The sequence below is a fragment of the Canis aureus genome, chromosome 18, assembly GCF_053574225.1.
Source record: "Canis aureus isolate CA01 chromosome 18, VMU_Caureus_v.1.0, whole genome shotgun sequence".
NCBI lineage: Eukaryota > Metazoa > Chordata > Mammalia > Carnivora > Canidae > Canis > Canis aureus.
Genome location: NC_135628.1, coordinates 13,812,781 through 13,827,032, shown reverse-complemented (window position 1 = coordinate 13,827,032; position 14,252 = coordinate 13,812,781). Strand labels below are relative to the sequence as shown.

Sequence of the window (14,252 nt, the reverse complement as noted above, 5' to 3'; positions counted from 1 at the left end):
ACACACAGGTAGGTTCTTGCAGCCATAATGGGAGGAAAGGACATCACCTCCATCTGCCCAGCCTGAGCTAACCAGGAAACAGATCAAACAATTAATGGACTCAAATTAATTGATAATCAAATGGGTCAATCCAAATTCTTTAAAGGAGAACACTGCAACAGAAAAATAAACAGGGAACATGAAAAAGCAATCCACAAAAAAAATAAACACGAATGGCCGTAAACATAAAAAGAGGAATCTCTGAGCTACCAATAACAATGAAATACACTGGGCCATTACATTTGCAACATGTGGATTTGTTTTATTTTGTTTTTTAAAGGTGGCAGTATTCCTGAGGATCCATGGGAAAAGGCACTCCCATTTTCTGCTGGTGAACGACGGTGCAACTCTTCTGTACAGCAGCTGGAAATGTGCACCAAACATCCTTACTGAGTGCATGCCCTTTGTTTAGCAACTTCACTTCAAGGAGTCTATCCTGAAATAAATAAATAAATAAATAAATAAATAAATAAATAAACAAACAAACAAACTAAGTAAAAAGAGTCTATCTTGAGGAAATAAATGGGGATGTACCATAAGATAAGCTACGAATAACGTACCTATATGACTCCATTTTTTGTTAAAAAAAAGAAAAGAAAGAAAGAAATATATGTCTATAAAGTATACATACATACATGTCTTTAAGACTAAGTCTAGGAGAATAGAAACCAAAAACTAAACTGTAGTTACCATTAGATTACAGAAAAAGGACCGATTTTATATACTCCATCTTTTTGTTTAACGAATATGTACTAATACTGCAATGTCTTAGGTTGCATATATACAGGTTTTATACACACACACATATGGAGACTCTGGTCTCCAAAGTAGCTTATGTGCATGCCAGGGTGCACAGAAGATGATCCGTTGAAATGTGGGAAGAAAATCTGAGACTTTCCATTTATATTTTATTTTTCACCAAAAAATAAGAAAGAGGTTAAGTGTTAGTAACATTTAATGGCCTAGCTGACACTGGCCTTTATTGGGTCCACAGGTGAGCCAGGCATGAGTCACATGTGACCTGAGGGTGCCCAAGGAGGCGGGGTCCCACGGCAGAGGCCTCATCTAACTTCCTCACTTGCCTTCGGTGCCTCATGTTGGGCCGCAGTTGACACGTGCCCAGTGACATCTGATTTATGACTCTGGTATTCAGATTTAACTAAACCAGCCCTCAGGAAATAGACAAGTAGCTTTAAAAGAGTCCTGCCAAGAAATGGCCAATTGCAGACGATAATGATAATATTGCAAGCACAGCAAATGGCAAGAGAAAGCTCGCCGTGACACTTCTGCTCCCCGTGAGAGCAAGTCCTCAGTCACATTATTAGATAAAAGTAATGACGATCTAATCCGATCTGACAAGAAGTCAGCCAGAAAGAGACAGAGCATCTTGAGGTGGAGGTGATGTTTTAACAACAAGGATAAAACAGACAGAAACCAAGTCCCAGCTTCTTGAAGAAATTATATTATTGTGTGAAAAAGTGAAGTGCAGAACAGAGAATAATAATTATCAACCATGGCAAGAAGGGAGGGAAATACGATCTGTACCAGCTTGTACATGTATGGAAAAACAACACTGGAAGAATAAACCAGACACAAACAGCAGTGGTAACTTGCTCAGAAGAGGCGACCAGCAGGGAAAGAGGGAGACATCTCAGTTTTTACTTACAGCTTTTGAAATTTGCACCATATGAATGTATTACCTCCTCAAAAAAGTAAAAGTAATATTATAATTACCTGCTTTTTTAGGTCCTTTCCAAACATCTCTGAATCATATTCTACAAAAAGCCTTCTACTCTTAGAGTCTGCCCTCCTAGTTTATGATATCCTGTGTAAAAGCTGTGAGAGCAGATTAGATTTGCCTCATTCCTAACAGTTGCATATTTACCCCCAAAAATCCATTCCTCAGAACTTTTCTGAATGTGGCAATAGAAGGAAAGAGAGGGAGAAGGGAAAGAAGGTTTGAATGGATGCCACTTGCCTTCAATCCAGGGAGCTACCAATCTGTTCCCCCCAAACCTATTCCATCCCTTACTCCCAATCATCGGTGACAAACTTGCCTCTGGGTATTTGGCAGAAATTGTGCCACTCTCTTCTACATGGCACACAGGTCATTGGATTAGAAATACTACCCCTGGACAACGGAGCCCATCCCAGTCTGATTGCCCGAATAGGCAAGCCTCAACCATCCACTTGGACAACATTTTTAATACTATCCTAAGAAGTGGCTTAAAAAGAAAATATGCTGAGACTACAAGTCTTACAAAATCCCCAGGCAATTTCTGGTTTCAGGTCCAGCATGTAAGGAGCTTGAAAGTCTTGTCATCCCTTGCCAAAGCAGGACCCAACCTCTTCAGAGCAGCCCCTCGCCTGCAAAGGATTTCCAAGGGTCTTCAGGAAATTCTGAAGAGGTCAACAAGTCCAGAACCAATGGAGCTTGTGTCAGGTGTCCTAAAAGTTACAAATCAAAACTCAAAAGAGACTCTCCATATCATCATCCTCTTTGTCCTTCTAAGTGAATTTTGTGACTTTCTTTCTTTTTAAATGTATACCTGAGTCTCTTTTACCATATCTATTTTGCCGTTTCTAATGTAGCTGACAGTGTTCTTTAAAAGCTATATTTAAATTCCCTTTCAAACAGAATGGCCTTTACAAGGCCCCCACTTTCCTGTGGATTCCAAAGCAGTTCCTGGAAGGAAGAAAATCCCCCGGGGGTTGACATGTTAAGGACTGATGAGTGTGCTCAACATCACTGGTCATTAGGGAAATACAAATAAAAACCACAATGAGATACCACTTCACACCCACTAGGATGGTCATAAGCAAATATATGGACTGTAACAGGTGTTGGTGAGGATGTGGAGAAATTGGGAACCTTGAACATTACAGGTAGGGATGGGAAATGATGCAGCCACTGTGGAAAACAGTTTGGCAGGTCCACAAAAAGCTAAACATAAAATCACCGTATGTGCAACTCTACTCCTAGGTATTTATCCAAAAGAACTGCAGATATTCAAACAAAAATTTGCACTTAGAAGTTCATTCAGCGCTATTCACAATCACCAAAAGGTAGAAATAACCCAGACTTATATCAACAGATGAGTGGATAAACAAAATGTGGCATGGCCGTGCAGTGGAATATTATTCAGCCATGGAAAGGCATGAGGTGTTCACACATGCTACAACACAGATGAACTTTGAAAACACTAAGTGCAAGGAGGCACAAAATGACATATCTTTGATGATTCCATGTGTAAGAAATAGAATAGGGAAATCCAGAAAGATAAATTGGTGGCAACAAGAGATGAGGTACATGGGTGAATGGGGAGTGATTGCTTCATAGGTATGGGGTTTCTCTCTGCAGTGATGAAGTTTCGGAACTATCTAGTGGTGATGGTTGCACAACCCTGGAAATATACTGAATGCCATGGAAGTGTATACTTAAAAATGGTTGATTTTATATTACATGATTATTTTGATTAAAAAAAACCTAAGGGGTGATTGTCCCCATCCTTTGGTTTGTGGTCTCCTCATTTCTTCTCCATGTAGATCTTGGGTAAATGATAAATCTAACTGCAAAACTTGTGCCTGTGGTCTTGTTTCCACCCCAGTTCTCACTTGTGCCCAGAAGCAAGCCTGGTCGATTCCTCTGCCATTTCTAAACTTCATCCCCTTTCTGCTCTAATTCTTTACAGACATCGCTGACACTTCTGCTAGGTGATCATTTACACGGAGCACCTCTTATTTCCAGAATCACTACGCTAAACACTTAGCATGCACCAGCTTAAGTAATCCTCCCAACAATGCCATAAAGTGGGATTATCATTGCCCCCTCTTTACACTTGAAGGAACAGAATGGGACTTTCCCCAGGCACCTGGGCATTGGCAAAACTAGGCCAGGAAGGCAGATGCCAATGATTCCAAAGCCATGACATAAATCTATTCCCCGAGATGTTAATGGTGTTCCCTGAAAAATAAAGTGGGGATTTGTATTTGTGTGATAAAGACTCTGATAAAGAATCCTGCAGGAAAGGGACTTTTGAATTTCTTTTTCCTGATGTTCTCCAAAAATAGTTGACCTCAGAGCTCTCTCTCCATCTCTCTTTCCCCTCATGCTCTTACCCCCTCCCTTTCTTCATCTCTCTCATTCAGAGAACTTCTCTTAACACCTCAGGGGACACCTGTGTTTCTGGGACCACAGAGTGGAAAATGCTGCATCAAAAGCGTAAACAGTCGGGCCAGAGAGGCCTCACTAGCTTAGCAATGTCAAAGAAAACACTAGTTGTGACACTTACTGGAAGACACACCCACAGGCTGCAGGTTTCTTGAAGAAAAGCTGTCCTTGGCAGCTCTGACCTCAAGAAGCTAAGGTCCTGACAAGGCCAGGATGAGGAAGGAGGGAGGCAACGGCATCTTCCCCATCTTCACAGGAGCCAAGGCCAATAAGGCCATTCTTCTCCCCGGAATCCCCACACTCACCGTGGAAAGCCAGAAACAGGATGAGTGATTATAGTTCCTACAATCAAACCATTTCATAGGATCTCCCTTTCATTTATTTCCTAAAGAAGCGCATTTTTGGGGACACCTGGGTGGCTTAGCTGTTGAGTGTCTGCCTTCAGCTCAGGGCATGATCCTGGGATCCAAGATTGAATCCCACATGGGGCTCCTTGCTGGGAGCCTGCTTATCCCTCTGCCTGTGTCTCTGCCTCTTTCTCTCTCTCTCTGTCTCTCATGAATAAATAAATAAAATCTTTTTTAAAAAGCACATTTTTGGAAGGATGGATGTATTGCCGTTCAATCCTGTCAGCTCTCCATATCATAAATGTATATTTTCTTTTACGGAGTATTTGCTAAATTCTGTTTTTTGGAAGTGGCTTGAGATATCTGCATCCTACAGGCTTAAAGAATGTCTGTTTTATTTTGTTGTTTTCCTTCTGGCTTTTGGGGTGCCCATTTCCTGGGCATCTTCTGCCTTTATATTAATGTTTTCAAAGTGTGTCCCAGGACCACCAGCCGCAGCAGCAACAACAGCAGGGAGCAGGTTAAAAATGCAAATTCTTGGGCTTCACCCCAATCTACTGAATCAGAAACTCTCGAGGGTGGAGCAGCAATCTATATTTTAACAAGACTTCAGGTCATTCAGATGCACAATACGACTGCTTTCAATTATTTTGCTTAAAACCCTAAAAGCCCACACTTTGCAGGAAATGGTCTGTGTTTTTAAGCACCTCCCTTAGATTTTCAGGCTTCAGTTTAATCATACGTGCAGGGGAAGGCAAGGGCGTCTATTGAGCACCCACTTGGGCTGGACTTTGAGAATTTACAACACTCTGATAAGGCTTGACTTCATTTTAAGATGGAAAATGGAGGCCTAAGTAGTCAAGCCACTGCCAAGGTCTCAGCTGATGAGGATCAGAGCTGGGTCTCAAACCACACCCATCTGCAGCCAAAGCCAAGGCACCCCCTGAACCTCTCCCAGCCTCCAGCTCCAGAGTATCCTAGCTCCTAGGGCAGGCCTGCCAACAGGAAGATGCCCAACTGCAGATCCTCCGGTTCATTAAAACAATCAATCTTGGCTGAATGGAGGGTAGGTGGGGTGGTCAACAGCAGTTGAATTCGTTCAGGGAAAAGATATCACAACAAACCTCTTCCTGCTCTCTGCTACACAGCAAGCAACCCTTTTCCCCTGAAAAGACGCTTCCATCCATTCAATTCATGCTTCCTGAGTACCAGATGCTCTGCAGAGCCTAGGGAATCAGCGTAGAGAACAAGACAAAATTCCTTGGTCAATGGTGATAAGAGCCTGCACTTGTTGAGCACTTTTCATGGCCCAGGCACTGTGCAAAACAAGCTCATTTAATCCTCACACAGACCTATGAGTTAGGTAACCGAGACTCAGAGAAGTTAAATAACTTGCCCAGGGGTGAACAGCTGGGAGTGGCAGCACCATAATTGAATCCAGATTCTTCTGAGAGCCTGAGCTCTCAATCATGATGCTGTACACATCACCTTTAATGTGTTTCTTCTGCTGCCTGTGTGGTTTTCCAATAGCCCTACAGTGTTGTCATACTTCTCTTTGGTAACCATTGCTCTGAGCAGGCTCTGAGCTGGGGTCACTATGCAGGGCCTGATCACTTGGGCCACAGGAGCGAAAAGAGAATGAAACAAGAGCACAGAACCAGCAATCAAGGAAAGAGAAACCAGGGGCTCCCAAGCTCTAGCTGCCAGAGGGAAGGAAATGGCAGGGCTGAGCTCATGCAGCTGAGCGTCGGGAGGGCCGACTGTGGTCCACACAGTTGTGGTTGATGCCCCTACTCCCTGCCTTCCTTTCCACAAACTCACTGGGCGATCTGCATCAGGTCCCAGCCTATCAGGCACTGGGGATCGGAAGCCTAGGATTGGGCAATGTCTCCCCCCCCACCCAGGGGGGCTCCCCTCCTTTCCTCACCAGGGAAGCAGGGCAAAGGAATCCAGAACTGCAGGCTAGGAGCTCTTTCTACTGAGAATCTGAAGCCTTTTGAGAACAGGAGAAAGACCCAAGGGCATTTGCCCTGCTAAAGAGGCCACCAGCTGGACAGCCTTGAATGACCCCCAGATTCTCTCTGATTTGGGGAGACACCCCTAAATTCCTCCTTTTAGAAACACTGTCTCTACTAAGGCAATGTGGTTCCGGAAAATATTTTTTATTTTCTTTTTTTTTTTTCAGAAAACATTTTTTAAGTAAATATCTCATTTAGAATAGTCTAAACCAGGGATCCCTGGGTGGCGCAGCGGTTTGGCGCCTGCCTTTGGCCCAGGGCGCGATCCTGGAGACCCGGGATCGAATCCCACGTCGGGCTCCCGGTGCATGGAGCCTGCTTCCCCCTCTGCCTATGTCTCTGCCTCTCTCTCTCTCTCTCTCTCTGTGTGACTATCATAAATAAATAAAGAAAAAAATATTTAAAAAAAAAAAAAAAGGGATCCCTGGGTGGCGCAGCGGTTTGGCGCCTGCCTTTGGCCCAGGGCGCGATCCTGGAGACCCGGGATCGAATCCCACGTCGGGCTCCCGGTGCATGGAGCCTGCTTCCCCCTCTGCCTATGTCTCTGCCTCTCTCTCTCTCTCTCTCTCTGTGTGACTATCATAAATAAATAAAGAAAAAAAAATATTTAGAATAGTCTAAACCAGGGATCCCTGGGTGGCGCAGCGGTTTAGTGCCTGCCTTTGGCCCAGGGCGTGATCCTGGAGACCCGGGATCGAATCCCACGTCGGGCTCCCAATGCATGGAGCCTGCTTCTCCCTCTGCCTATGTCTCTGCCTCTCTCTCTCACTGTGTGCCTATCATAAATAAATAAAATAAAAAAATTAAAAAAAAAAAAGAATAGTCTAAACCAGAGAGGGAGCTGGCATGGGTAGAGCACCTACTGTATACCAGATTCCTTGTGAAGCACACTACACACATTGTCTCGTTTATTCCTCATAAGCCTGAAGGACAGGTACTATTTTACCACCCCACTCCATTGTACAGATGAGGAAACTGAGGCCCAGGGAGTCTGTGCAAGTTGCTGTATGTCATAAAACCAGGAAAGGCCAGGATCAGAGGTCCCGGGGTATGAGGAACTTCCTTAGACCACTTCCTACCTTCATCCTACCCACTCACGTCTGCCTACAAAAACCTAAAAGCAGATGCCCCAGAAACCAAGCTGGATTCTTTAAACAAAGGAATAGAAAAAGGATGGAAAAGGGCCAGATATTATTTTGAGTGAGATCGGGTCTTTGTAGCACACAAGAATGGTGAAGCCTGGGGACTCCTGGAGGGCAGGGCTGAAGGTGCACTCGTAGCCTGCAAAGCAAGAAGAGGGTTCAAAGCAGCAGGTGCAGGCACGTTGGTCTTTGCGTCACTCTGACCCATGCACTTCCAAGGAGTGCGACTGTGAAACAGAAGACTTTTGGAAGGCTTTGGAAGGGAGAACAATGCTCAAGTAATCCCTGCCTGCTGAAGAGGATCTATCCTATCCAACTCCCCTCCTGGCCCCAGAGACTTGAACAACAAATACTGCTAGCAGAGATCACCTGCTCAGTGCGCAACATAAGCCACCTGACTCTCCTTCTGGGCAGAATGCCCTTTCTCTCCAGCAGGCCTACTGACTGGGCAACCCGAACCCCACCTTTCTCACCTCCCCAGCCTCTGGGGTTCCCAGCCCAGTCCACCTTGGCCTCCCACTGCCAGGGAAGCCCAGAAAGATCACAAAGCCACCCTGGGACGGGGAGTGAAACCTAAGAGGCACGTGCTTTTGGGAGACCAACACACAACCCATCTTTGATAGATTTTGTTCCACTTTTGGGGTGGCAGTTATGGAATACGCTTGAGGATATAATTTTCAACTGAGGCAAATTCATCCTTCCCTGCTTCTTTCTAGGAGATGTGTAATACAATTTTAGGGGTGTGGAAGCGTGTGCATTATGATCAGAATCACAAACCAACCCAGTGCTCAAATGGATGCCAGGAGACCAGTCCCCCCAGGAGGGCAGGGTAATCATAGGCAGAAGCGTTGGGTTTCAGTCTCAGGCTTTTGGTAAGGGATAGATTCTTCTGAGACCACTGTGCTATTGGCATCATCAGACCCCCTCCCTCATTCACTCCTTAGCACATTCCAATCAGGACTAGAGAGCCCGCTCTTGAACATCTGTGGGAGGGGAAAGTGAGTGGATCTGGTGGCTAGTCTTGGAGGACTCCAGGCTCAAATCTCATGGTGGAGAGGAGGCTACTACCAATACCACCGCAGCAGAAGGGATCTGGGTGGGGCACGCGGTGGGGATTCCTGGGTCCGGCCAGAGTTTTAGATGGTGCCCTGAGTGGGGTTACACCGGTGTCCTTTTACTTCACAGAAGTTCACTCAGCTGTATATTTATGTTTTGTGCAGTGGAATGTTTGTCGTATTTCATATTTTTTTTTTTTGAAACATGGCTTTAAAGAAAAGGCATCCTGAGCATTTCCAGTTTAATCACAATATTGCTGCCAAGGCCTCCTGAAAGTGATGCCGTGCATGAGTCAGGAAACGTCTGTGAAAGGGAAATGTCACTCTCTAAGCACTGAAAGAGAGAGGAATTTGATTTCATTCTGTGGGAGGTGGCAGATGGGAGATTTACCCCTTCTAGGGCGCAGGAACCTGTGCCTCCAGCCCAGAGGGATGCAGAGCTGCAGACAGCCTGGAGGAGGGGCCTGAGGGCACCCCTCGGGGAGTCCAAGCTGGTGAGTGTTGGCACTGGGAGAGGCAGAGCGGGCCATGCTGGCAGCTGCTGAAAGAAGGAGCCGCTGGGGCCTCCCCAGGAGCCCGCCTCCCTGATCTCTGCTACCATCGCAGCAGATTATGTGAAGCAAAATGTGTTTTTATAAAGCCACTCCCAACTTTTCATTAGCTTGCTTTTTTTCTTAACGAGAAAACTAATCAGGAAAAACCACAAGAAAGCCCCAGCTGGATTTGAGCTCTTTCCAGTGTGGCCAAATGTGGCTGAACTCAGACCAAATAAAGATGTTTACTGACAGCCTAATAAACAAATGGGCCCCTTTGGATGTAACCTTGATGAATGGAGCATCCAGGTGTTTTCAATAATGGCAATAAGCACTACAACTCAAAGTATTTCTGATTCAAGTATAATGCATTATTAGGCCATTAGAGGCTGAGCACGGAGGACCATTTGGACACAGCCCTATCAATAATGCTGCTTCCCAGCCTGCATTTAGGCCCAGGGAATTAGTCATCCTGATATTCTATTTAATAAAAACCTCAAGAAGAAGCATCAAAAATCACATTACATTTTAACAGGGTTACAGCAGCCCAGGAGAACCACAAGTTTAATTTTCATAAGAGCATTCATTCCTCAATTATGTCAGACATGAAAATGTAAATGGCAAATTTAATGCTAACAATATCCCTCAAAGCACATTGGCAGGTAAAGGCACATTATGTTGAGTAGATGCTGGCTGCATATCAAGCAGCCCCCAAAGTGAGACTTGGGGTGCAGAGAGGAGGAGGGATTCAGGCCACTTAGCTGGAAGAGCTCCAGCCCCTTAGGTGGGGGGAGGGGAGGGAATACTTGCGAGTCTTAGGGACACGGGCTCCTTGGCTTCCACTCAGGGCATTGCTAATGGGTGCCAAAAGCCCAGTTTGTTCAATGGCAGCCATCAAAACATGCCAGTGAAGGCATTCCAGGTCCTAAAAGTGAACAGAACCCCTAAGGGATGACCAGGAATCATATGGAGTATATGAGATGGGCACCTGTATTTTCAACAAAAGTCCGTGTTAGAGATTCCTCCTCCTTCAGAAGACTAGAACACTTTTCTGGTCAGGAGTGTGATAGAAAGAGAGGAGTATTATTTCTGTTTTTAGTGGAAGCCACTGACATCAACCACCAAAGAATTTCACCGCCTTTTTCCATAAAGAAAATTGCCTCTGCAAGATGTCCATGATATATTGATAAATTTTTTTAAAAAGGAATCAGCTATAGCAAGAAAATACCAGATATTAATTGTATAAGTATATGCATAGGAAATCATCTGAAAGATTATACACCAAATTAAGGGTATCTAATGAGCGTGCATTAGTTTTGTAAACAAAAATAATAACATTAAAGATTTTTTTTTAAGAGAGAGACCCCATTAGAGAATGGCCATTCATGGATAGAACCATCTCTCCAGTGACAAGCAATTATACCATTCCTTCTGAGTTTCTCTGTGTCTATAATTAAATCAGAATCATAAGCCATGGGAGCAGAAAGAAGGCTCAGATACAATCTGGTCTCATCCTTTCCTTCCCTCTGAAGGAAGCTAAGACCCATAGAAGTTCATTCATTCAGCAAGTTTGCCAAGAGTCCAAAATGTGCCAGGCAGGACTCGAGGCTCCGGGCTTCCCTCCAGGGCTTGATCCAAACCTCAATCTGAAGTCTTGGAACAGATACATCACTGATAACTAGAGTCCATGCAACCTGATACATGACAGCAAATTTTACCATTCTTGCCCTTTGGGGAATTTTCTTGGAAACTCGCCTCTCCAAAGATCTACTCAAATGTTTTTATTTCAAATAATGCAATGAGTCACTGTTATAAATATTCTTTGTTCTTTTCATAAGAGGAATACTTTATAAAGATTTAATAAGAGGAAAAATTTCAAAATGTATTATTTTCTATGGGAAAGGTCCCATAGGAAAACATAAGAAGGCACAAACATTAAGTTGACATCAACAAACTTTGAATGGCCCAGGTAAAAAAGAGGTAAGGGTCTATGCTAGGGCTGTAACTGAAAGGTGAGATGGGATGCAACAAATGAAAGAGATCCTTAGGAGGTAAAGCCTTCAAATATATCAACGGAGTGGATGTAGGGATGAATGGGAGAAGAATCAAGAATGAATGTGGGAAGATACGGCTTTGGAAGCTAGGGAATGGTGATGTCTCCAAGTACATGGGAAAAATAAAAGAAATGCTTGGTTAGGGTGGGGTAGGGAATTAATTTATCTTTAGGCAGGTTGAGTTTGAAAAGTCTTTGTACATTCGAGGAAAGATTTTGATGGACATGAGATTCTGGAGCTCCAGAGAAAATTCTACTCAGAGACACAGACTTGTAACATGACTTCATCACATGACAAGGGTGAAAACTGTGATAGTAAATGAGTGTTTTGGCCCAGGCAGAAAGTGAATGAAAAGACAAAGAGATTGTCACTGTTTCCTTAGAAACAAAAATGTTAAATCCTTAGGCAGAACAAGAAGAACTAATGAAGGTGACAGAGAAAGAACAGAGACATAGTAAAACTCCAGGACAGTGAGCAAATTACAAACACAAAGAGCAGTTTCTGGGGATGAACTGGAGAATCATGGGGGTGGGAGTGGAGGGCTCCTGTGAAATCTGAGGCAGGAGCAATGGGAGAGGTGTCAAATTTCATAAAGGGTAATGGAGCCCATGTCCAAAGGCCATACAGATCACAAGATGCCAGCAACCAAAGATGAAGCAGTCATTAGCATTATTGAGTAGACGTGGTCCTTTGGGCTTCCTCGAGTAACTTAGCATTTGACAAGACTCACCAAATCACAGAACATTCACCGTATCATGATTCCTGGGTGGATCCCAGGGAAGCTGAGGAAAAGTGTTTTGTAAAGCCCCAGCTCCCAGACTTGTTGAACAAGGCTTAATTTTTTTTAATTTTTTCAAAAGAAAATACTCTTCTCCCATGACAATATATCATGACCCACTCCCAATTCTCAGCTCCTCCCCAACACTGAACAACCCACACCCTATGGAGGGGGGTAAGGAAGACCCTATAGGGAGAAATGGAAGATTATCTGCCAGCCATAGTGACCTTCACCTGTCTTGCCATGTCTGCCTTCCCTCCGTCAGCCCTGAGCATCTGCTAAATGCTGAGTATCCTGATGCTTGGGTCCTTTCTCTGTGTCCAGCAGCAAAAGAACAGAGGAGGTTAAAATCACATAGATCCTACATGTCGGCTGGGGAGAGGGTAAAACAGGAATATTCTAAGACAAAGAATCACACACTGTCTTCTTGTGGTGGACCAGAAGACGACACAAGCAGGATGGGGGAAGAATCTTACTCATCCCAGTCTATCAATGGGGACATTTTAACTAGATGTTTGACCCTGGGTTCTTGACACATAATCAAGATCTGAAAGCACCTCACCCTTCCTCTCGGAGCCATCATTCTGCTGAAGAGCATGGTGCTGCTGAAGAGCATGGTGAGAGAATAGAGGGGCTTAAGAATGAGGAAGTTCAAGGATAGCAAACCCCCTGGTATTGGGCTGGGAGGGTAACCTCCTGCCCTCTAGCTTCTTGTTTCCACATGAGAGACACAGCTGACTCTCTTGGCCACTCCATCCCCGTTGCAGAATAGAAGTGAACCATAAGACTGTATAATTGGAAGCAGACATTTGTCTGAAGCTGCACCTGTACCCCCAAGAGCCTGTAGAAATCCCCACCAACGAAAGGTATTGCTGCTTTTGTGGGTTCCCTGAAGAAACATGTAGAGAAACAGATTGTACTGGGTGGCAATGTCAGTGGAACAGCTGGAAGGGCTCCACTTCACTCAAAATAAATCTGCAACATAATGTAAGTCGTGACATGCACCAAGAACTAGCTTCTCCTGGCAAATACACTGATGTGGCTAGGACACCGGTTTTGCCCAGAAGAGACTGACTAAAACAGCAAACACACACACAGTAATGGAATGAGAATAGGGACACTGAAAGAGAGAAAGAAAATATGTATTCAGGCCTTCCTGTGTGCTGAGCCCTGCATTTTATGTATGTTGTAACCATCACATCTGCATGATACTTTCCTTGGACAGTTAGGAAACAGCATGAGAGAGACAGGGCAACTTGCCTGAGATCACATGTGAAAAGAGGCAAAGCCAGCATTTGGAGGCCTCAGGCCTAATTCCAAAGCTTCTGGTCTGTCCACTTGTGCACAGCCAAGGGGCAAGCAATGTGTTTTCCTCATCTCCTCTTTCCTTATAGTTTCAGCCCTATGCCAGAGCAGAAAGCCCATCGTCTAGGCATAGCAGAGCGGAAGTGTGTGAGTTTGTACTTGGGCTTCAGAAAATTCCTAGGATCTGGTAAGGGACTTAGCTGTTGCTGCAAGGGAGGTGGCAGGAGCATAGGCTTTGAGGAAGATAGGCCCAAGTTCGAATCCTAGCTCTGCCACTTCTTAATTGAGTGACAGTAAGTGAGATCCTTTAACCTGTGAGTCTCAGTCTCCTCATCTGGAAAATGAGGCTGATGGTAGTTGCATCAGAGAACTGTCATAAGTGCTAAAAGTATACCTGTGTGCTATCGTACACCTGCTCGCTGCAGTGCACCTGCGCGTTGTAGTACACCTGTGCGTTGCAGTACACCTGCACACTGCAGTGCACCTATAAGCTACAGTACACCTACAAACTAGAGTACACCTATATGCTATCTATTATAGTCTGCCTTCATAGATGTTAGTTCCCTTTCTCCATGTGAGATAATTATAGGAACCAATCACGATGACAGGGACTGTATCTCAAAACCAGTAGTTAAAAGATGACACTAACCATTCAAATCTGCTCAGAAGAACTAAAGCCAGGCTTTTTTCATGGAGGCTCACATCCTGGTGAGAATCAGTTCCTCATCAATGACTCAGGAAAAAATCTATAGAACCCAAACCTGAATGGAAGTGCCAAGCGTAGTAAACCACCTTCTCGGATGATCCCCA

At 44.5% G+C, this 14,252-nt stretch overlaps 1 long non-coding RNA gene across 2 annotated transcripts in view; it reads right to left on the bottom strand.

Moving 5' to 3' along the window:
* Positions 1 to 296: 296 nt before the first annotated feature.
* LOC144288592 (uncharacterized) overlaps positions 297 to 14,252 on the bottom strand; it is a 47,515-nt gene continuing 33,559 nt past the window's right edge. For both annotated transcript variants that reach the window (XR_013356559.1, XR_013356558.1), the window contains one exon: positions 297 to 475. This is a non-coding gene — a long non-coding RNA (uncharacterized LOC144288592). The remainder of the gene's footprint in view (positions 476 to 14,252) is intronic.